Here is a 21,961-nt window from a genome sequence, read left to right as displayed (position 1 = left end):
CCAACTGTGCCCCAGTGATCGCATGTCTATGTTAACATTTATGTGGATGATGGTGTGTGAGGAAGATCATGTATGATTATCACCTGTAAGCTTTTTTATTTGTTTATTGCGTTCCATCAATTTTGAATCAGTATATTCTTCGAGGAATATGCTACATGTCCGTACTGGTTAATACCTGTTTGGGGGAAGGTAGTTCAGAAGTAGCATGTGTAAGTGGTTTCCTATGTCAAATTCATGGCGAGTGTATAACATGTTTTGGACACATCTGAGTGCATTTTTATGATGCGGAAAACAGGTCAGCTATGAACAGAATAGGGAGAAACCACGAGATAGCAGGCAGTCTCAGAGCCGTCGAAGACTAGGATCGCACGGGTTCCAGCCTGCAGGGGAAAATCATTTTTGTTTTATCTATGAATGGAATAGGTTCACAAATATCCTGGAAATTCCAACCAGGCAGCAGTTGCAGTCTTCCGGGCTCTGGTCTGTCAAATACGAGAGTGGTTAGAAAAGTTCTTGGAACTGAAACTTTTTTTATTTTTCAATGTAGTCTCCTTGTAGATTAATGCACTTGGCACAACGGTGTTCCAGTGCCTTGACCCCATGTCGAAAACGAGTTTCCTTCAAGCCTGCAAAATAGTTGTCAAGTCCGGCTATCAGTTCTTCGTCTGAAGTGAATTTTCGACCACCAAGAAGAATTTTCAGTTTTGGGAAGAGATGGAAGTCTGACGGAGCCATATCAGGTGAATAAGGCGAGTGTGGCAACAATTCATGGCTTAGTTCGTGTAATTTTGCCATGGCGATGCCACATGTTTTTTATCCAGCGTCAAGAGTCGCGACACCCATCTTGCAGATAATTTTTTCAATTCTAATTATTCAGTTAAAATTGTGATATACCCTTTCAGATGACATCTGGCAGGCGTGAGCAATTTCACGTACTTTCAATCGGCGATCCCCCATGAACATTCTGTGCCCTTTTGCAATGATTTCTGGAGTAGTGACTCACCTTGAGCGACCAGTGAGCGGATCATCATCTAAGCTCTCCCGACCAAATTTAAATTCATGTGTCCACTTGGCAATAGTTGAATATGAAGGAGCATATTTCCCCAGTGTATTCTGGAAATCGCCATGAATATCCTTTGCTTTCATATCTTTCTATACGAAGTACTTAATCACTGCTCGAATCTCGATTTTTTCCATCTTCGCAAATCACTACGCGGGAACAACAGACCTACATCACCGCCACAACTCTCTTCCAAGAGCACTGACGTGGCACGTGTTTACAGGCAACAGCCACATGAATATCACATGAACAACTCGTTGCGCTAGCGCTGACCTCTCGTGGTGATTCCGAAAACATTTCAAACCACCCTCGTAGCCTAAGTGACCGATACGGAGTCATAACTAGCGAGCGGTTTGGGTGACTGGGGCTTGGCGCTCTTAAATATGATCGAGACTACAATAATAGTTTGCTGGAAGAGTGTGTGGAGTAATGTTCACTATACAGGTGAATAAGAATGAAATACATTGTAGAAGGCAGTAGGCAATGTGGTATTATCTACTTCAACGCCGATAAATACTTAGATTTTCAAAATGAGCCCACGTTAGAAAATGAATTCACTTGCCGTGCATCTGCAGAAATCCGCTAACGATTGAATTGCACTAACTAACTGCACCAGTGTTAACAAGAAAAAAAAATAGAATCTGATGTGTTGGCAGAAGAGCCAACACCGTATAGCTAGAGGAGGCCGAAATGCACGCGTTAAAGCTCACGCAGGCTGGCGTGAGGTCTGGAAAATGACAAGGAATTATAGTAGCCAAAAATAGTACATAGCTTCTGGAATACTTAACTTTAATCCATAATTGGTGTACATCGCTCTTGATTATACATATGTACAATCTCAATATTAACTGTTAATGGCGCCTTGCTAGGTCGTAGCAAATGACGTAGCTGAAGGCTATGCTAACTATCGTCTCGGCAAATGAGAGCGTATTTGTCAGTGTAGCTTCGCTAGCAAAGTCGGCTGTACAACTGGGGCGAGTGCTAGGAAGTGTCTCTAGACCTGCCGTGTGGCGGCGCTCGGTCTGCAATCACTGACAGTGGCGACACGCGGGTCCGACGTATACTAACGGACCGCGGCCGATTTAAAGGCTACCACCTAGCAAGTGTGGTGTCTGGCGGTGACACCACAAAATCTCTCACTGCACCAAGTCTGTATCTGTATCCTGAATCTCAAAAAACATGCACCAACAGGCCTTAGGTCATTTTGTGTGATATACCCTGTACAACGTGCTCCTCGAACCTCTGTAGCACAGTTCTGACTGCGAGACACGGACAGTTACACTGCTGAAAGGTGACATCTCCGTCTGGGAAGACATCAGGCATGATGGGATGCAGCTGTCAGCGTGTTTTCGATTACTACCACAGGTCTCATGCAAGAGCTGGAGAATGTCTCCCATAGCGTAATGCTGCTGCCACCAGCCTGCGTCCGTGTCGCACTGCATGTTTTGAGACACCGTACACCTCTGTGACGACCATCGACCAAGTGTAGCGAAAATTTGATTCACCAGAAGAGCCGCAACGTTTCTATTGATCGACGGTCGAATCCCATGGATCAACATGTGAACACTTAGGGGTAGTCTGTTGCGGAGCTCCATGTTCAACAATGTACGGTGAACGGTGTACTCCGAAACATTTGTGCGTGCACCAGCATTGTGCTCCTTCGGCAGAGATGCCACAGATCATCACTATTCTATTTTACAGAGCAGACAAGCCTCCGAAACACACATTCTATGGATTGTGGTTGACGTTCAACCATTTGCCGCCTAGTGGGCAATTTCGCTGTCGTCCTACCTCTTTCCGTAGATGCTCACGACAATAGCACGTGAACATTCGACCAGCTTCCATGTTTTCGAGGTACTAGTTCACAGGGTCTGCTTAATAATAATCTGCCCTTTGTCAGATTCACGTATCTCAGTGGATTTCCTCATTTGCCGCCCATAGCTTCGCTAGGCTGATCCCCCGTCCGCGTCTGCTCCGCTTGCCTATTTTTGCTATTGCGTCACCTGCCCGCAATGCCACCAGGCGGCATCCAGCGTCGTGGTGGCAGTGGTCACGATGTTTTGGCTTATCAGTGTATAATTCAAAACATTCAATTTCCCTATAGCAATATTCTGAAATGGATAACGGTTGTATAAGGAAAGAGTCGCTGCAAAATGGTGGACTGCTAGGTGAAACAGCAGTTGTATATTATTTTTATTTTATTTCAGCTTATTTTTGAATCAGTATCAGAAGTGAATTATGCTGTTGAAAAAAAGGTGGGGTATCCCATTCAAACATGTATTGATTGGTAAGACGAAGCTAAAGGCAGATGCAGATAAAAAAGACAAGACTGAAAATTGCTGTGCTTTTTTTTTTTTCGTTGTTGTTTGTAGTTAGAATGTACTGTAGAGACATCACAGAGATACGAATCAGGAATGACAGAATGATAAATATGGCCTGGATACTTTGTAAACGAAAAAGAAAATAAATAAGTCACATGTCTTTCATTGTGTTATTATTGAAAACTGTGTAGAGCTTAAAATGGTTCAAATGACTCTGAGCACTATGGGACTTAACATCTCAGGTCATCAATCCCCTAGAACTTAGAACTACTTAAACCTAACTAACCTAAGGACATCACACACAGCCATGCCCGAGGCAGGATTCGAACCAGCGACCGTAGCGGTCGCGCGGTCCCAGACTGAAGCGCCTTGAACCGTTCGGCCACACCGGCCGGCTGTAGATCTTATTCCACGATTGCTGCAAGGGCTGCGTTTTTGTTGTTGTGTAATGTAAAATACTTGTTTGTAATCCTAAATGCATTGTTAATACAGTTACTCATAAAAACGTAATTGTATGGAAAAAAATTAGCTTTTGTGAAGATCAGAATAAATAAACTTACTTTTACTTTACTTTACATGTGGCAAGGGCCTTATCGACCATACGCCTGCTCTATGAGCCTCTTCCACTTTTCCCTGTCCAATGCTCTGTTTGTCCAGTTGCTGTTGCTGTTCATCCTAGTTGTGTCCTCCCGAATGTTATCCCGCCATCTGATTCTGGGTTTCCCTCTTCCTCTCTTTCCATCTATTGTTCTGCTGAATGAATGCCATTCTAGGTAGTCTATTCTCTCTCATTCTTGCTATATGGCCTGCCCAATTCAACCTTCTCCACTTGAGCACTTCGACGATGTTACAGTGTTTGTACATCCCTCTTAGTTCTTCATTTCTTCTTATTCTCCATTCCATGTATACTGGTTCAAAAATTTTCCTTAGTACTTTTCTTTCGAATATTAACAGTTTTTCTTCATCTTTATTTCTAAATATTGATGTTTCACATACATATAACATCACAGGTATAATGTTCGATTGATATAAGCGGATTTTGAAGTTACTGCTAAGTGATCTTTTCCTTAGAATTTTGATGAAACTAAAAAGTGTCTTGTTTGCTGTTGAAAAACGGGCATCTATTTCTATATCAGTTCTGTTGTTATTACTAAAAAGACTTCCTAGGTACTTGAAGTGGTCAACAGTCTTGAAATTGAATCCATCTACAGTCAGAGGTGCATCTTTTCTGGTTTTCTTACTTGTGGGCAGGTATTCTGTCGTTTCTTCGTTAACATGTAATCCTGTTTTCTCAGCGATTTTGTATTAATTTTGCCGGCCGCGGTGGTCTCGCGATTCTAGGCGCGCAGTCCGGAACCGCGCGACTGCTACGGTCGCAGGTTCGAATCCTGCCTCGGGCATGGATGTGTGTGATGTCCTTAGGTTAGTTAGGTTTAAGTAGTTCTAAGTTCTAGGGGACTGATGACCACAACTGTTAAGTCCCATAGTGCTCAGAGCCATTTGTATTAATTTTGTATCATTCTGATTAATTCTCTTTTGGAACTACTTATTAGTGCTACATAATCTGCATGGGCAAGTCTTGTAATGTTCACATCCTGTAGCTGGATGCCTTGTGGACTGGTTTTAGAAAATTCTCTATCGATCTTCTCTATGACAGGGTTAAATAAAATAGGTGAAATGACATCCCCTTGTCTCAGTCCAGTGTACACCTTAAAATCTTCAGTTTCTCCTACCGGTGTCTTTATGCGACATAAAGTTTCATCTATACACATTTTAACTAATCTGATTAATTTTGATGGTATTTTATGGCTCTGAGCACTATGGGACTTAACTACAGAGGTCATCAGTCCCCTAGAACTTAGAACGACTTAAACCTAACTAACCTAAGGACATCACACACATCCATGCCCGAGGCAGGATTCGAACCTGCGACCGTAGCGGTCACGCGGTTCCAAACTGACGCGTTTAGAACCGCACGGCCACACCGGATGGTATTTTAAATTCCTTCATTATATTTAGGATTGTCTGTTGGTGTATGCTATCATAGACCTTTTTAAAATCTACGAATAATATGTAGACATCTACATTGAATTACCACGCCTTCTCAGTTACTTGTCTTAGGGTGAATAAGTGATCTAATGTGGATCAGTTTCTGCGGAAACCGCATTGGTAGTCCCCAATCAGTTCTTCTGTTATTGGTACCAGCCTGTTTAATAGGCAGCTCGATAAGATTTTGTAGGTGACATCCAGTAAGGCAATTCCTCTGTAGTTATCACAAACTAGTGGATCATTCTTCTTAAATATGGGGCACACAATTGCAGTTTTCCAGTCTGCAGGAATGGTTTCTATCTCCTAAACTGTTTCTATTAACGCCTGTATTTCTAATTCCAGTTGTGGGCCTCCATTCTTTAATAGCTCAGCATATATCTTGTCCTCGCCACAAGCCTTGTTATTCTTTAATTTCTTTATTGCTTGCTGTATTTCATTTACTGATGGTGTAGTAACTGTATCAGCTCTATCAGTTGTATCAGGTTCTTCCAATTTAAAGTAAGAGTGTGGGTCATTGCAGTTGAGAAGTTGTGAAAAGTATGTCTTCCATCTGTTTTGTATGTCACTTTTGTTGATCAATATTTTCCCACACTGATCCTTTATAAACTGTTCCCTTTTATTGAATTTACGGAGGATTTTTTTAATATTTTGATACATCTGCCTTGTCCTGTGATTCTGGAAATCATCCTCTGCTTCTATGATCATATTGTTATAGTATTCCCTTCTCTCTTGGCAGAGTTTATAGTATCTTTCCTTCAATGTCATATTGTCCCTTTCTTTAATCCATGAATTCCTCGCATTTCTTTTTTCCAGCACTTTTTCTTGACACTTTGTGTTAAACCAAATTTTATTAGGTCGTTTTCTTTCACCTATGATTTTGGAAGCTGCTGCTTGAATACTGCCCTTCAGGTGTCTCCATCTGCTTTCGACATCCTGTGGTACTGCATTGGCCAGTCTCGGTTTTGTTAGATTGCTTTTAATTTCTTTTGTAAAATTTTCTTTTATATCTACTTTCGCCAGGTTTCCTATGTTATATCTTGCAATTTCTTCTCTGTTTCTATTTACTTTCCTTTTGAGTTTCACTTTCATTTTTGATATTATTAACATATGGTCTGTGTCACAATCCGCCCCCCTAAAGGTTCTGACATCTTTAATACTGTTTTGGAATCGTTTCTGGATAGCTACATGATCTATTTGATTGACTACCTTTCCATCTGGTGATATTCAAGTTCCTAAATGAATGCGTTTATGTTGAAATTTTGTGCTGCTTATCGTGAGACCGTTTGTCATTGCAAAGTTTATAAGTCGAACCCCATTCTCTGAACTTTCCTCGTGTAAGCTAAAATTGCCGTTGGTTGGCTTGTAGATTTCTTCCTTTCCTACTTTGGCATTAAAATGTCCTAACACTATTTTCACATTGTGCCTTCTTAGTAAGCTGTACGTTTGTTCCAGCTGGCTGTAGAATTCTTCTTTCGTGTTGTCATCCTTATCTTCTGTGAGTGCGTGTGGTGTGCATTTAGAAATGTAATGTCTAACCACTGTGTCTGAATAGTTATGTATAATATACGGTTATTAACATGTTTGAACTCCATTACTGAGTCATCTATTGATTTATGAATGTAGAAGCCGGTTCCAAATTCATGGCGCTGACCGCAGTCTCCATACATTTATTTGTCCGTCTGCTGTTTTCAGTGAACCTGTTCCCTGCCAACTTACTTCTCGGAGAGCTACCAGTTGTACTCTATATTTTCTTAATTCGTTTGCTAGTATTTGGGCAGTTCCAGGACAATAGAGGCTTCTAATATTCCATGATCCAAAAGAGAAATCCTTGTAGCTTTGCCAGTTTTTGTTCCAGTAAATCCTGTCCTGTTTCCGAGGCTGGCGTTGAGTGTACTGACCGTTCCGTTTTTTTACGTGAGTGGGTTGGTAGCCCTCTGCACAACCCCCAACCTCGAGGACCAGGAGTCTTGGTTTTGGGGTACTCTACCCCTAGGAGGTTTGCCTTCACTGCGGCTGAGCGAGCCCCTCCTGCCTGGGTATTTTATTTCCCCGATACCCTCTATACCTAGAGAGCAATCCCCTATCCGCCACCTGGGGAGGCGCCCGATGGGGGACTAGCAAAGCCCACACGGGCAGAATAAATAAACAGATATTTAAAAAAGATCTGTGACAGCCTACAAATCCAAAGGTTCAGGGTTCAGTTCTAAGCCGGTATTACGATTATTTCTGTTATTCTTCGCTTTTTTTCTCTGGGAGTTTCTTGTTAAAGTGAAAAATGCCAAATTATATCGTTGTTCGGAGTGCACAGGTAAGCAGTTCAAATGTCGGATGATGGCAGGTTTATCCAACTCAATAATAAAATAATGTTTGCATAGTGCTGTCCTTTTCTCTAAATTGTGCGTTCATCATTATTCGGACCACTTTTCTTCCGCTTTTTTTTGTTTTATGGGTCTTAGTAAGTCAAGTGGCGCGTTTTTACTATCAAGTTCTCGGCCCATATATGTCATATGTTTTGCTAGATCGTTTGCCTACTCATTGCCTTTTTAGGAAAGTGCTCTACCGACTGAGCTAACCAGACATGTCTCATGTACCGTCCTCGCAGCTTCACTTCCTGCAATACCTAGTTTCAGATTAGTTCACTGTCCGCTGGAGAGTGTAAAGTTATTCCGCAAAGACTAGAGCGTAAAGTTATTCCGCAAAGACTCCCGTAGGCTTTCTCCGCAATATCCTTTCTTCCAAGTCCCGCAAGGCACGCGGAAAAATTCTGCGAAGTTTGGAAAGTAGGAGAGAGGAGGTGCTGACAGGAGCGAAGCTGTGAATGCGAGTCGTGAATCGTGCCTGGATAGCTCGGTCCGTAGAGCATTTGTACCGAAAAGCAAAGATTCTGGGTTCGAGTCCTGAGTAGGACAAAGTTTTAATGTTCCAAGAAGCTTCGCATGTTGAATGAGTTGTCCAAAAGGCGATTCCTAAAATCATGAACTGATAACGGTTATAACATTGGACGGGCTGTAGTAATGAATTTGATTATAGGTAGAGGGATTCGCAAAGCTACACTGAAAAGAACTGTGACAGGCTTCCTAGTTGCAATACTGCATGATTTATTGTATTCTTTGATACAACTTAACACCAAGTTAATGTTTACTGAAATTCCTTGCAATATAAATATATTTTTGTTTCAGGTTTTCCCCTTGCTGTGAGTGCAGAGTATCGCAAAGGTAAATATTAAATGTAATCACTTTTACTTTAGATGTAAGGCTGGAGCCGAGCAGTAGGCGCAGAGCTCCTCGTTGTCACGTTATGCTTGTCCGCCTCGGCCGACAGCGAATGTTTGGCGTTATGTCAGCCAAACGGTCACCTTTGTGGCAAAGCTACACACCTGGGAATGGAAAAAAGAACACATTGACACCGGTGTGTCAGACCCACCATACTTGCTCCGGACACTGCGAGAGGGCTGTACAAGCAATGATCACACGCACGGCACAGCGGACACACCAGGAACCGCGGTGTTGGCCGTCGAATGGCGCTAGCTGCGCAGCATTTGTGCACCGCCGCCGTCAGTGTCAGCCAGTTTGCCGTGGCATACGGAGCTCCATCGCAGTCTTTAACACTGGTAGCATGCCGCGACAGCGTGGACGTGAACCGTATGTGCAGTTGACGGACTTTGAGCGAGGGCGTATAGTGGGCATGCGGGAGGCCGGGTGGACGTACCGCCGAATTGCTCAACACGTGGGGCGTGACGTCTCCACAGCACATCGATGTTGTCGCCAGTGGTCGGCGGAAGGTGCACGTGCCCGTAGACCTGGGACCGGACCGCAGCGACGCACGGATGCACGCCAAGACCGTAGGATCCTACGCAGTGCCGTAGCGGACCGCACCGCCACTTCCCAGCAAATTAGGGACACTGTTGCTCCTGGGGTATCGGCGAGGACCATTCGCAACCGTCTCCATGAAGCTGGGCTACGGTCCCGCACACCGTTAGGCCGTCTTCCGCTCACGCCCCAACATCGTGCACCCCACCTCCAGTGGTGTCGCGACAGACGTGAATGGAGGGACGAATGGAGACGTGTCGTCTTCAGCGATGAGAGTCGCTTCTGCCTTGGTGCCAATGATGGTCGTATGCGTGTTTGGCGCCGTGCAGGTGAGCGCCACAATCAGGACTGCATACGACCGAGGCACACAGGGCCAACACCCGGCATCATGGTGTAGGGAGCGATCTCCTACACTGGCCGTACACCACTGGTGATCGTCGAGGGGACACTGAATAGTGCACGGTACATCCAAACCGTCATCGAACCCATCGTTCTACCATTCCTAGACCGGCAAGGGAACTTGCTGTTCCAACAGGACAATGCACGTCCGCATGTATCCCGTGCCACCCAACGTGCTCTAGAAGGTGTAAGTCAACTACCCTGGCCAGCAAGATCTCCGGATCTGTCCCCCATTGAGCATGTTTGGGACTGGATGAAGCGTCGTCTCACGCGGTCTGCACGTCCAGCACGAACGCTGGTCCAACTGAGGCGCCAGGTGGAAATGGCATGGCAAGCCGTTCCACAGGACTACATCCAGCATCTCTACGATCGTCTCCATGGGAGAATAGCAGCCTGCATTGCTGCGAAAGGTGGATATACACTGTACTAGTGCCGACATTGTGCATGCTCTGTTGCCTGTGTCTATGTGCCTGTGGTTCTGTCAGTGTGATCATGTGATGTATCTGACCCCAGGAATGTGTCAATAAAGTTTCCCCTTCCTGGGACAATGAATTCACGGTGTTCTTATTTCAATTTCCAGGAGTGTATATCTCTGGCCGTTGAGGCGGAACAATGAGTGAAGTTTGGCGGAAGTAGTCACGATAGTATGACGAACGATTACATTTTAAATTTTCTAGAGGTTTGTCACCAGAAATTGAAGACAAAAATCCATATTGTCTGATGTAAGAGAGTAAAGGAAAACGTGCCGTAAAAATAGAAAAGAAAACCGATTTTCTTTAGCTTTGTGATCTGTCCGTGTGCCTTCTGTAAGGGGCGATGAAAAAGGTTTCGCTTGAGGGCGTTGCTGCAGCGTTTATGAAATGTGGCGCGACTCCGATGCGTGTGTACAAGCACTGACATGTAGGCAAGGGATTACTGTCTTTCCGACGTGCGAGCGGGAAATGCGGAAATGTGAACTATGGCAACGTTATTACCAAATGCGTCCGGAGAGGATCAGTGTGCTGCTATTCTGTTTTTGGCTGCCAAAGACTACACCAGCAGACATCCATCGGAGAATGAAGGATGTCTGTGGAGCAACATGTTTGCAGAAAACCACCGTTGAATAGTGCGCGACGAAGGGCGGGGCTGCTTTATGATAATGCGCGTACCCATGTCACAAATGTCACAATGCAGAAATTACGCCAACTCTAATGGGAGACACTCGGTCATCCACTGTGTAGCCCTGATTTCTCCCCATACCATTATCACGCTTTCGGTCCCTTACAAAAGGCCCTGAAGGCTCGACTATTATTTTCAGACGAGGATGTGCAGCAGGCGCTTACGGACTTCTTCACGCAGCTTGACACGGTGTTTTCCCAAACGATTACCTTCAACCTGGTGCGTCGGTGAGATAATTGCCTCAGCGCTCACGACAGTTTTGCCTGACTGGCATGACTGTTCTGGACTGTACGGCCTTTGTACGGGAACTTTTTGATCTTCCCTTATAATACATATCCTCGCGCTGGAGTGATCCTCAGGAATTTAGATTTAATACCACAGTGACGGTCATGTAAAGGAGCTCAAACGATGACACCGTGCACGTTGCTATTTTCGTGAGAGAAGAAGATGAGATGAAGGAGAGTAAAGATTTTCCTTCTATCATAGGCGTTGCCTCCATAACGGTATACGCAACTGCCTTCAACGTGTCTCTCAGCGAACTTTGTCCCATTTTCGGTTTCTCCTTGCATTCATCATCGCTGCCTGTTTCATATTTTATTTTCTTCCACCTCTTCTACCAACTTTACTCTGTTAGAGTCACACCGGAGGACGTGAGTACTTTCGATTTTAAGACGTTTTTACGACGAAACAGTAAACCTCCATGAAATAAATTGGAAAACTGTTTGCAAACTGAACGGAAATCGCATTAGTTGGCGGTTCGTTGGTTCTTGATAGAATATTCTATACGTTATGAATGAAAACCATAATTATATGTACACAACAGACATAGTAAACAATTGAAATTCTGTACTTTACTCACATCATCCGTGTGCGGGATAAAACGCTTAACTAGAGTTTCCTGCTTCATTTGGATGAAGTGGATCCTGAGCGCATTTACCACAAAGCTTTTGTTGTTTCCTGCTACGACTCAGTATTCATGGTACCAAGTGCTGCATATCTCGCTTTGAACTCAGTCGCAAAATCGACTAATTTGTTCAAAGAATGACCTACTGCAAACCCTACACACATTCGTATCCAATTTTGCTCGTTCGTAGTTATCTTCCCCTTCGGAAGGGAAACAGTTTGTGCTTTCCTGGCTTCAATTTTTGTATACTTTGCAAAGTTGCCAAGATTACTGCCGCCTCCCTCTTTATTGCACCTCGACGCTTTTAGTCGTGTGTTTATGTTTCATGGGAGACGAGCATACGCTTCTTACTGCATCCGTTGGATTGCTGGCTGGTGGAAATGGTCACTTAATGTTCCCAGAGCTGTTTCAGAAATCAGTTTTTCTTGAGATGTTTTCAGCTGATTGAGAGGGAACATTCCCGGCCCTCTGAAAACGTCCTACAGCATTTAGATAGTAGTTGATTTTCGTCAGGCGTCCTTCATGGGAGAACCAAACTGCGTTTTCGTGATCGCCTTGTGTGGGGAGTTGAACGTCCTTTAATGGCACACTTGCTCGTAGAAGCTGTTCAGTGGCGTGAAAACTGCCATGTCAGAGAGGGAGGCTTGAAGCCTTACTCGAATGTTCCACACGACATTTGAGATCATAGACTGATATTGTGTGAGTCCCGTGGTCGCTCATCAAAAGCACTACGATCCCGCTGGCTTTAATTTGCAAAAAGTCTTACATATGTAAAGAATGTTTCTTCGTTAATGTTACCTGATTCTGTCATGCCTATAGGGGATCCTGGCGGCAATCCATTACAGATTTTTAAGCGTGGTTCCTTTAAATACATTGAAGAGACAGATGAACTTTCTTGTAGAATTGCAGGAGGCAGTGCAGTCCTATCGTCTCCCCTTTCCCTACATGTCACGCTAACATTCCTTTGATCTTTAGTAGCAACAACTCTAGTAGGAAAGTTGAATATCCTTTAGCCTTCGTCCAACAAGTTAAAGCGTAGCAGTACTGACTCCAAGAGGTCGTAGAATTGATTGTGGGATTTTCTTGTCAACCAGAAACTTCGGACTGTGAAATGGTTGCAGGTATTCTTGTGAACAAATGCTTGTGACCGCCCATAAATTCCTGGAACCAGTCGTGCCCAGCTATTTTGAAACAGTGTCGATTTTTCACAACATGAAAGCTTCCTTGCAAACATCCTGTGGGGTTATAGGAATACCTAATTGGCCACATCTTCAAGCCTCTTTGCTAGAACACTTTCCTTCTCACTTATGAAAACAGATAGTTTCCCTGTATTTTGCTATCTTTAGTTTTCTCTAGCGCAAAGCATGTGGCATTGTAGTGTTTGATACCAGTAGCAGCACGCATATGGCTCCATTTCTTACAACGTCCATTGTCCCTCTCTCCTACTCGGGCTTCCATTTCAGTAGAGCGCTTTTACATTTCTTCATGTATGTATGTGGGAGCTACAGAAAATAGTTCACATTTAACCAGAGGCATTTAAATTTACTTACAGTTCGCATTACTATGTTTGTTAGTCACATTACCCCATAGTCCAATTTTTAGTTCTCATAGCAATCCTATTTATAAAATGTTTTAAAAATGCGTATATTACTTTGCCTTGTGTGGTTCTATCTCGCTATTACACGTATCAGTTAAATTCTAGTCTAGATTTGAATTGCTCGCTAACAGTGCCATGGCTCTCTGTTAAAATGTCATAACTCCTTTCGGCAACATCGGTTTATCATCAATTTACCTTAAACACTATTAATAGTAGTGACATTACTGTAACAGTTATTGTTATGAGTAAGTCAAGTTCTATGCAAACTGCAATGCTAAGTGTAAAAATAATATTAAGGTGCCTGGTTAAATATAAGGGAAGGGCTGAAGGCCCCAATCCCACTATTCATATGTGTTTATTAAAGTGGCTCTCTTTTCGTGTCTACGACAGTGATATACCCGATAACCAAAATAAAACCGGGTCAGAAAATGCGCACGAAACTCCAATCTTAACATTCCGGTATACCGTTGACTGCTCAGATGATTTTATGCTGCATAAAGGCGAATATTCTGTGATTTCATATACCTGAACTGAGTGAAACAGATCCTATCGGAAAAAAATGAGTAATTCAGGATGCAAAGGTCCCAACACAATTTCATTATAAACCCACGGGCAGAGCTGAACACAGACGCTTGGAAGCAGTAACGTTAATGTCTTCAGATAATGTTCTCGCACAACCAACCGGTGTTGCAGATTTTTTCGGTATTTTCTTCAGGCTGTATTTGGCTTCAGCACTGTGTTCTCCTGTTAGAACAGGTTTAGAATAGTTTTCTGATGACCTCTTTGTTGTCACGAAACGCTTAAAAAATGTTTCGGACAGTTTTATTTTGGGCGTCCTCTATTTGACTGTATATGTTTCATTCGAAAGTATATGTTTCGACCAGTAACAATGGTACGTTTGTGGTATATGCTCCACTCTGCTGTTGACATCATCTTACGTCGATATGGAAATCAAGATAAAATCTACCCTGCACTCACCCAGACTTAGGTGATAGGGATGGTGAAGGTAGATGAAAAGCCTCATCTGAGCACTTTTAAACTGTTAACGACTTCTTTGACGAAAGTGAGAAGAAAAATCGATCCAAAGACAGAGGAATTATGCTTAGCCAAGCCCACGTGGGTGAGCAAGAAGTTAAAAATCCTTGACCTCGGTGCCCAGCTGCAGATTGCCTATCTAAGTTTCCGGGGCAACAGAAATTTGATTTCCAGTATTTCTTATACTTATTGACCTAATTTAAACATTTAAAATTCTGTCGCGATCTACGCATTAAGTGATGTTCTTAAAGGTTTAACAATACTTAGGCAATGTTACTCTAGGAAACTCGGCATATCTCGGAGCAGTGTAACTCGCTGTGCGCCATTTACTCAGGATATATCTATCCAGTATTTGAGAATGAGAGCATTTAGAGACTTCCATAAAATTTTGTACATAATTTCGAACATTGATGAAACTTTTTCTCGCCGCCACCCTCTACAAAACGATATTAGGGAAAAAGTTTATTACTTACTATATTTTCGCTCTTCATGCAGTAAAATTTCAGCATCGAGTTTGGCGTTTTAACTCATTACTTCTTTACCACTAACTGTCGTGACAGCACGTCTAACAGACAATTTCTACCTGCCACTGAATGTAGCTGCAAAATTATATCATTTTATGACACATTGTTCAGGAAATACGACGTCATGAATATTGAGATTCCTGAAAAACAGCTTTTGCTGAAAATGGAGAGCAAATTACACTGGCTATACTCATCTATTGTTTGATAATGAGAGCACTTAGCGACTTCCAAAGAATTTCAAATACAGTTCAAACTTTTTGTAATGCATTAAGTCAAATTTTTTACACAGTAACTCAGTTGTAAGGTAATTAGACGTTTGAAACTGTTTTACACATGGAAGTTCGAGTCTTCAAAGATTTAGGGGTTAGTGCTACAATAGTAAGGACACAGAATGGTCTGCAGACGTTTCGTGTACGAATGCAAATTCAGTGTCTACAAATCAGATGGTATTCTGCTCATTTTGGGAAAACAATGAACAAATGATTGTTTTAGAAACGTTACAGTCAAATGACGGCGTATCATGACAGAGGAACATGTGTCATTGGATATGGTGAGTGGAATTTCACTTATGAATAACACATGCGACCGAACAGTTACTCCACACTTTTCAAAGATAGTGTGAGACCTCTACTATAGAACTCGCATCATTCCATGAATTTACTTTATTTAGTTCATTTTAGCAGAGTTTGTAAGAAGACGCCCTAATCGTAGTAAATAATGTATTAAAGAAACAGAATAGGATAGCTCTTTAGAAGCACGAGTTCCTACCTTCACACATGAGTTGAGAACGCCGGCCGGTGTGGCCGAGCAGTTCTAGGCGCTTCGGTCTGGAACCGCGCGACCGCTACGGTCGCAAGTTCGAATCCTGCCTCTGGCATGGATGTGTGTGATGTCCTTAGTTTAGTTAGATTTAAGTAGTTCTAAGTTCTAGGGGACTGATGACCTCCGATGTTAAGTCCCATAGCGCTCAGAGCCATTTTTGAGTTGAGAACATATGGGCCCTTTTCAGCGAAAGGTGGCTATTTGTTTATTGACAATGTCACAGTAATATGCAAACATTGTTACATCAGAGCAAAAAAATGGACTTTTGTAATGTGAAACAATCGTTCTCGAACGTACTCGATGATGTACGAACTGTTATTCAAAATTTGGAGTCCGTACAAGGTTAAAAGAAGCGGTCAGTCATTACTCAGATATGGTGCAGCTGACGCATCCGACGTCATGGACACTCTCACAGCATCTGGTACGGAATAAATGAACACCCTATAAGGTTGCCCGCATTCCTAGCGAAAGCTTTTGTTTTCTTGCGTTCCTGGACTGCAGTTAAGAAGCAAGCTGACCGCGACCGGAGGGCGGCAAGAAACTGTTTGCGGTAGCGACTTAAGGACGCGACGGCCGGTTCTTCTTCTGAATGCAACTCCCCGTCGTGCCACTAGTTCTCCCAGCATAGCTGGTACGCCACAGTGAGTGCAGAAAGGCCGTCATTGCCGTAACAAATTTAATGAGGAGGCGTCTTGATAGTGAGCACACAAAACATTAGAAACTTGGGCGTCAACTTTACATCGAAATTCTGCCAGGGTAACGATCTAAAATTTAATCCACACATAGTGTTCCTACGGGTGTTCTATATGCATTTTTCCACGGAAACTGTAACAGCTCAACAGTTTCAATTTTCTTGACAGTATATGAGAAACAGTGGATAGGAAAGAAGGTAAATTACAATAGAACAGCTTATTATACGATTGAAGGGAAAATGGCGCAGTGTACAGTCCAAATAAACATGCCAGATTACGGTGTATATGCATGAAGCTTTACAAGAATTAATAGGGAGAATAAAACACTAAAAATGGTATATGGAGGACTAATGTTACTGTGAGTTAAAAGGATAATTATTCATGTCAGTTACTTTAATTTTGTAACCCGTAACACTACCGTATTATTTCTATTTTTCTCTGCTTGAGTATCTTATGTTTCCAGTAATCCTTCGTGCTTTCCTTGGCCTGCTTCTTCCGCTTTTGTGTCAGGATCGTACAGTATTTTTTAGTTTTTCCTTCAGTATGAAAACTTTTTAAAAGTAGTACTCTATTCCTAGACGAACTACTTTCTAACATTTTTGTTCCGGTCTTTTCTAGATCTATCTTAACTTCTTTTGCCAATACCGTAATGGTCCTTTCCTTCTCCTAGTGGTCAACAAACATTTTTTCGTTGTTAGTGTATTTCCATTCAGTAGGTACATGTAAATTGCAACGACCACGTCAAATCTAGCCATGTGGAAGGCAGATGCCAGACGCACAGTCACAGTAGAGGAGGATACTTACGAAACTATACTTAGGTCAATTTTTGAGTATTTTTGGTCTGTGTGCGACGCTTATGATGTTGGATTAGCGAAAGAGATTGCGAAGATGAAAAGCAGAGCTTCAAAATTCTTCATAGGTTGATTAAATCAGACTGAGAGTGTCACAGAAATACCCAAAGAACCATAATTGGAAACGTTTCCAGGAAGACCCTCTATGCTTACAGGATTTGCAGTGACCTCGCGTGAAAAATGGTTGAAGAAACATATTACGTAATGCAACATATACACTGAAGAGCCAAAGAAGCTTGTATACCACCTGCCTAATATCGTGTAGGGCTCCCGCGAGCATGCAGAAGTGTCGCAACATGACGTCGCATGGACTCGACTAATGTCTGAAGTAGAGTTGGAGAGAACTGACATCATAAATCCTGCAGGGCTGTCCGTAAGAGATATACCAGATATGCTCAACAGTGTTCTTGTCTGGGGAGTTTGGTGGCCAGCGGAAGTGTTTAAACTCAGAATGTTTCTGGAGCCACTCTGTAGCAATTCTAGACGTGGGGTGTCGCATTGTCGTGTTGGACTTGCCCAAGTCCGTCGGAATGTACGATGGACATAAATGGATGCAGGTGATCGGACAGGATGCTTACGTACGTGTCACCTGTCAGAGACGTATCAGGTGTCCAACATCGCTCCAACTGCACGCGCCCCACATCATTACACAGCCTCCACCAGCTTGAACAGTACCCTGCTGACATGCAGAGTCCATGGATTCATGTGCTTTTCTCCATACCCGTACACGTCCATCCGCTCGATACAATTTGAAACGAGACTCGTCCGACCAGGCAACGTGTTTCCTGTCGTCAACAGTCCAATGTCGGTGTTGACGGGCCCAGGCGAGGCGTAAAGCTTTGAGTCGTGCAGTCATCAGGGGTACACGAGTGGGCCTTCGGCTCCGAAAGCCCATATCGATGATGTTTTGTTGAATGGTTCGCACGCTGAAACTTGTTGATGGCCCAGCATTGAAATCTGCAGCAATTTGCGGAAGGGTTGGCTCAAATGGTTCAAATGGCTCTGAGCACTATGGGACTTAACATCTGAGGTCATCAGTCCCCTAGAACTTAGAACTACTTAAACCTAACTAACCTAAGGACATCACACACATCCATGCCCGAGGCAGGATTCGAACCTGCGACCGTAGCGGTCACGCGGTTCCAGACTGAAGCGCCTAGAACCGCTCGGCCATCAGCGGCCGGCCGCGGAAGGGTTGTACTTTCGTTACGTTGAACGATTCTCTTCAATCGTCATTATTCTCGTTCTTGCAGGATCTTTGTCTGGCCGTAGCGATGTCGGAGAGTTGATGTTTTACCTGATTCCTCATATCTACGGTACACTCGTGCAAAGGTAGTACGGGAAAACCATACTTCATCACTACCTCGGAGATGCTGTGTCCTATCGCTCTTGCGCCGACTATGACACCACGTTCAAACTCACTTAATCTTGATAACCTGCCATTGCAGCAGCAGTAACCGATCTAACAACGGCGCCAGACGCTTGTCTTATACAGGGTGTTACAAAAATGTACGGCCAAACTTTCAGGAAACATTCCTCACACACAAAGAAAGAAAATATGTTATGTGGACATGTGTCCGGAAACGCTTACTTTCCATGTTAGAGCTCATTAATCATGGAATGGAAACACACAGCAACAGAATGTACCAGCGTGACTTCAAACACTTTGTTACAGGAAATGTTCGAAATGTCCTCCGTTAGCGAGGATACATGCATCCACCCTCCGTCGCATGGAATCCCTGATGCGCTGATGCAGCCCTGGAGAATGGCGTATTGTATCACAGCCGTCCACAATACGAGCACGAAGAGTCTCTACATTCGGTACCGGGGTTGCGTAGACAAGAGCTTTCAAATGCCCCCATAAATGAAAGTCAAGAGGATTGAGGTCAGGAGAGCGTGGAGGCCATGGAATTGGTCCGCCTCTACCAATCCATCGGTCACCGAATTTGTTGTTGAGAAGCGTACGAACACTTCGACTGAAATGTGCAGGAGCTCCATCGTGCATGAACCACATGTTGTTTCGTACTTGTAAAGGCACATGTTCTAGCAGCACAGGTAGAATATCCCGTATGAAATCATGGCGGTGAATCGAGTAAGTGCAGTACATACTGACGAAACTAAAATGAGCTCTAACATGGAAATTAAGCATTTCCGGACACATGTCCACATAACATCTTTTCTTTATTTGTGTGTGAGGAATGTTTCCTGAAAGTTTGGCCGTACCTTTTTGTAACACCCTGTATAGGCGTCGGCGACCGCAGCGCCGTATTCTGCCTGTTTACATATTTCTGTATCTGAATACGCAAGCTTATACCAGTTTCTCTGGCGCGTCAGTGTATCTTGCGCAATGACCACTACGCTAAACGCAGAGAAATTTTGGCCTATAGAAAAAGGAAACGAGAAGCTTTCTGCAGAAAAGAACACAAACAGTCTCGACTGCAAAAAGATTTATTTTGTGCTAACCAGTTGCGGTCAGTTGTTGACCACCTTTAAACCATTATACTGAAATACGAACATAGAATGGATTCAGAGGGATGTCTGATAATAGTAGTAACATATAAAATAATCATGTAACAAATATTAAAAGAAGAAATTATACCAGTAGTGGTAGGCTGTGTCGGTAAATGGAGCGGATACTGTAACTCCGCGAATGTCAACTGCGAAAGAGAGCAGTGCAACTGATGCAGAAATACACAGTGTCCACCTACTGCATACCGAATTACGTCAGCTATAGCCAATCAGGCATACGGGACATAAAACAGTTATTACAATAAGGCATATACAGAATGGTTACACGAAAGCGAATAAGAAATGAAGAAATGCCTGAAATTACAGATCCTTCCCGCATACTGAGTCTTAATGAAATAACGTACCCTCTACCACAGACTGTGCGGTGGCTTGCGGAGTACGGATGTTCATGTAGCTGTCAGAGAACAGCAACCCCAACCTCCTCCTCCCCCTCGTGATTTCCGAATTTGTATCCACAATTCTGGTTGACCGTCTCAGTTAGCTAGAGGTTTCCATCCATCAAACTTCCAGACTGTCCGTTTGGACTTGCACTGTCCCAGATAATTTCTTTCTAACCATAGTACTGTAGCGCGTTAATTTAACATTCAAGATCATTTATTATCGCTGGCAACCCATACGCTCTCTCCAACATTAAAATTATTCTCAACAGCGGCTTTTTCTAATCCACACTCTCCTGTATTGTCCCATCAAGTTCTTGTGGTCACTAATCTCTGTATCCGTCAAGATGCTCCCGATGTGCTGATGATTATATGTTGCTAAAAGGTCAGATATGTTCTCGCAACAGCCGGCCGGTGTGGCCGAGCGGTTCTAGGCGCTTCAATCCTGAACCGCGCGACGGCTACGGTCGCAGGTTCGAATTCTGCCCCGGGCATGGATGTGTGTGATGTCCTTAGGTTAGTTACGTTTAAGTAGTTCTAAGTTGTAGCGGACTGATGACCTCAGATGCTAAGTCCCATAGTGCTCAGAGCCATTTCAACCATTTCGTTCACGCAACAATTTACGCTTCTTGTAGGCGCCTGAACTTGTAATTTCCAGTCAGCATTGAGTACAGTTTCGGACGATTTCATTTTATCCGGAAAGTTGCTTCGGAGTACTCAACTGCTGCGTCACAGGTCGTCCCAGTATCAGTGCGAGGCAGCGTCGCTGTGGCAGAGTGAGGCGGAATGCTGGCGGCAGAGAGAATCTGCGTTTGCTGAGCTCCTCGGCTACGTGGTGCGCCAGCTCGGCCCGCGCCGCTCGTGCGCCGTAAGGTAAACTGCGGCAGTCATCGGCCGTACGTGCCTGCCGGCCGGCGTCGCTTGCTGACCGCGGCAGTTCGGCCCGCTGTAAGCAGCTGATACACCGCCTGTGTGGGCGCAGCGCGACGCCGCCACCGTCTGCGTAAGTACGCACTCGCATAATGCGGGGAGCAGCTGCCGCCCACATCCCGACTTAACCTCGACTCACTTGCTTGAAAATTCAGCGCAATGCTATTTCACAAGCAGGCGTAGTTCTCACCGTGACCGCCAGTTCATAGGAATTTTCATGTGCGGCAAAAGATAGTGGTTTCATTTTTCCTTCCATCCTGTTCCATTAAATTATGATCTACAGAAATAACAATTGCCTTGCAACGGCGTCTGTTATGTAATTTCTTTAACTGAATCATTGTGGTTTTGTATGGCGTTAGATATACTTGTTATGTCCAAAAACAAACAGAACATCATAAGGTGAAACTCCCGGCAGATTAATTCCAATGTGCCGTCAGGTACTCGAACCCGGGATCTTTGCCTTTCACGACCAGTCTGACGACTGAGGTATCCAGATACAACGCACAACCTGCCCTCTCAGCTTTACTTCCAATCGTACCTCATCTCCTATTTTCCAGTCTCCACAGAAGCTATACTGCGTATCTTAGTGGAGCAGCACTTGTGGTTCATACGTTACCTCGGTGCACACTCTCATGCAGAGTGAAAATTCATTCTGAAATGTTACCTGTGTATAAGCCAAACAGGGTATGTCCGCAACATCATTTCTTCCAGGCGTGCTAGTCCGGCCAGGTATTCAGGAGAACTATTTCACGGTCAGAAGTTAGGAGGAAGTAAAGCAATGAGGATGGAGGGGGGGAGGGGAAAAACCATGAGTTCAGGCGATAGAATATTTGCCCGTTAAATGCAAGGGTTCTGGGTTCGAGTCCCTTTGCAGCACGCGGCTTTAATCTGCCAGAAAGTATCA

At 43.8% G+C, this 21,961-nt stretch overlaps 1 protein-coding gene across 1 annotated transcript in view; it reads left to right on the top strand.

The window, feature by feature from the left end:
* LOC126091895 (RNA-binding protein fusilli-like) overlaps positions 1-21,961 on the top strand; it is a 1,039,987-nt gene that overhangs the window by 357,327 nt on the left and 660,699 nt on the right. The window contains exon 5 of the mRNA XM_049907191.1: positions 8,610-8,645. The gene's annotated coding sequence lies outside the window, so the exon portion shown is untranslated. The remainder of the gene's footprint in view (positions 1-8,609; positions 8,646-21,961) is intronic.

This window comes from Schistocerca cancellata, chromosome 7 (genome assembly GCF_023864275.1).
Source record: "Schistocerca cancellata isolate TAMUIC-IGC-003103 chromosome 7, iqSchCanc2.1, whole genome shotgun sequence".
Classification (NCBI taxonomy): domain Eukaryota; kingdom Metazoa; phylum Arthropoda; class Insecta; order Orthoptera; family Acrididae; genus Schistocerca; species Schistocerca cancellata.
Note: the sequence above shows the minus strand (reverse complement) of the source record. Positions and strands in the feature narration are given on the sequence as shown.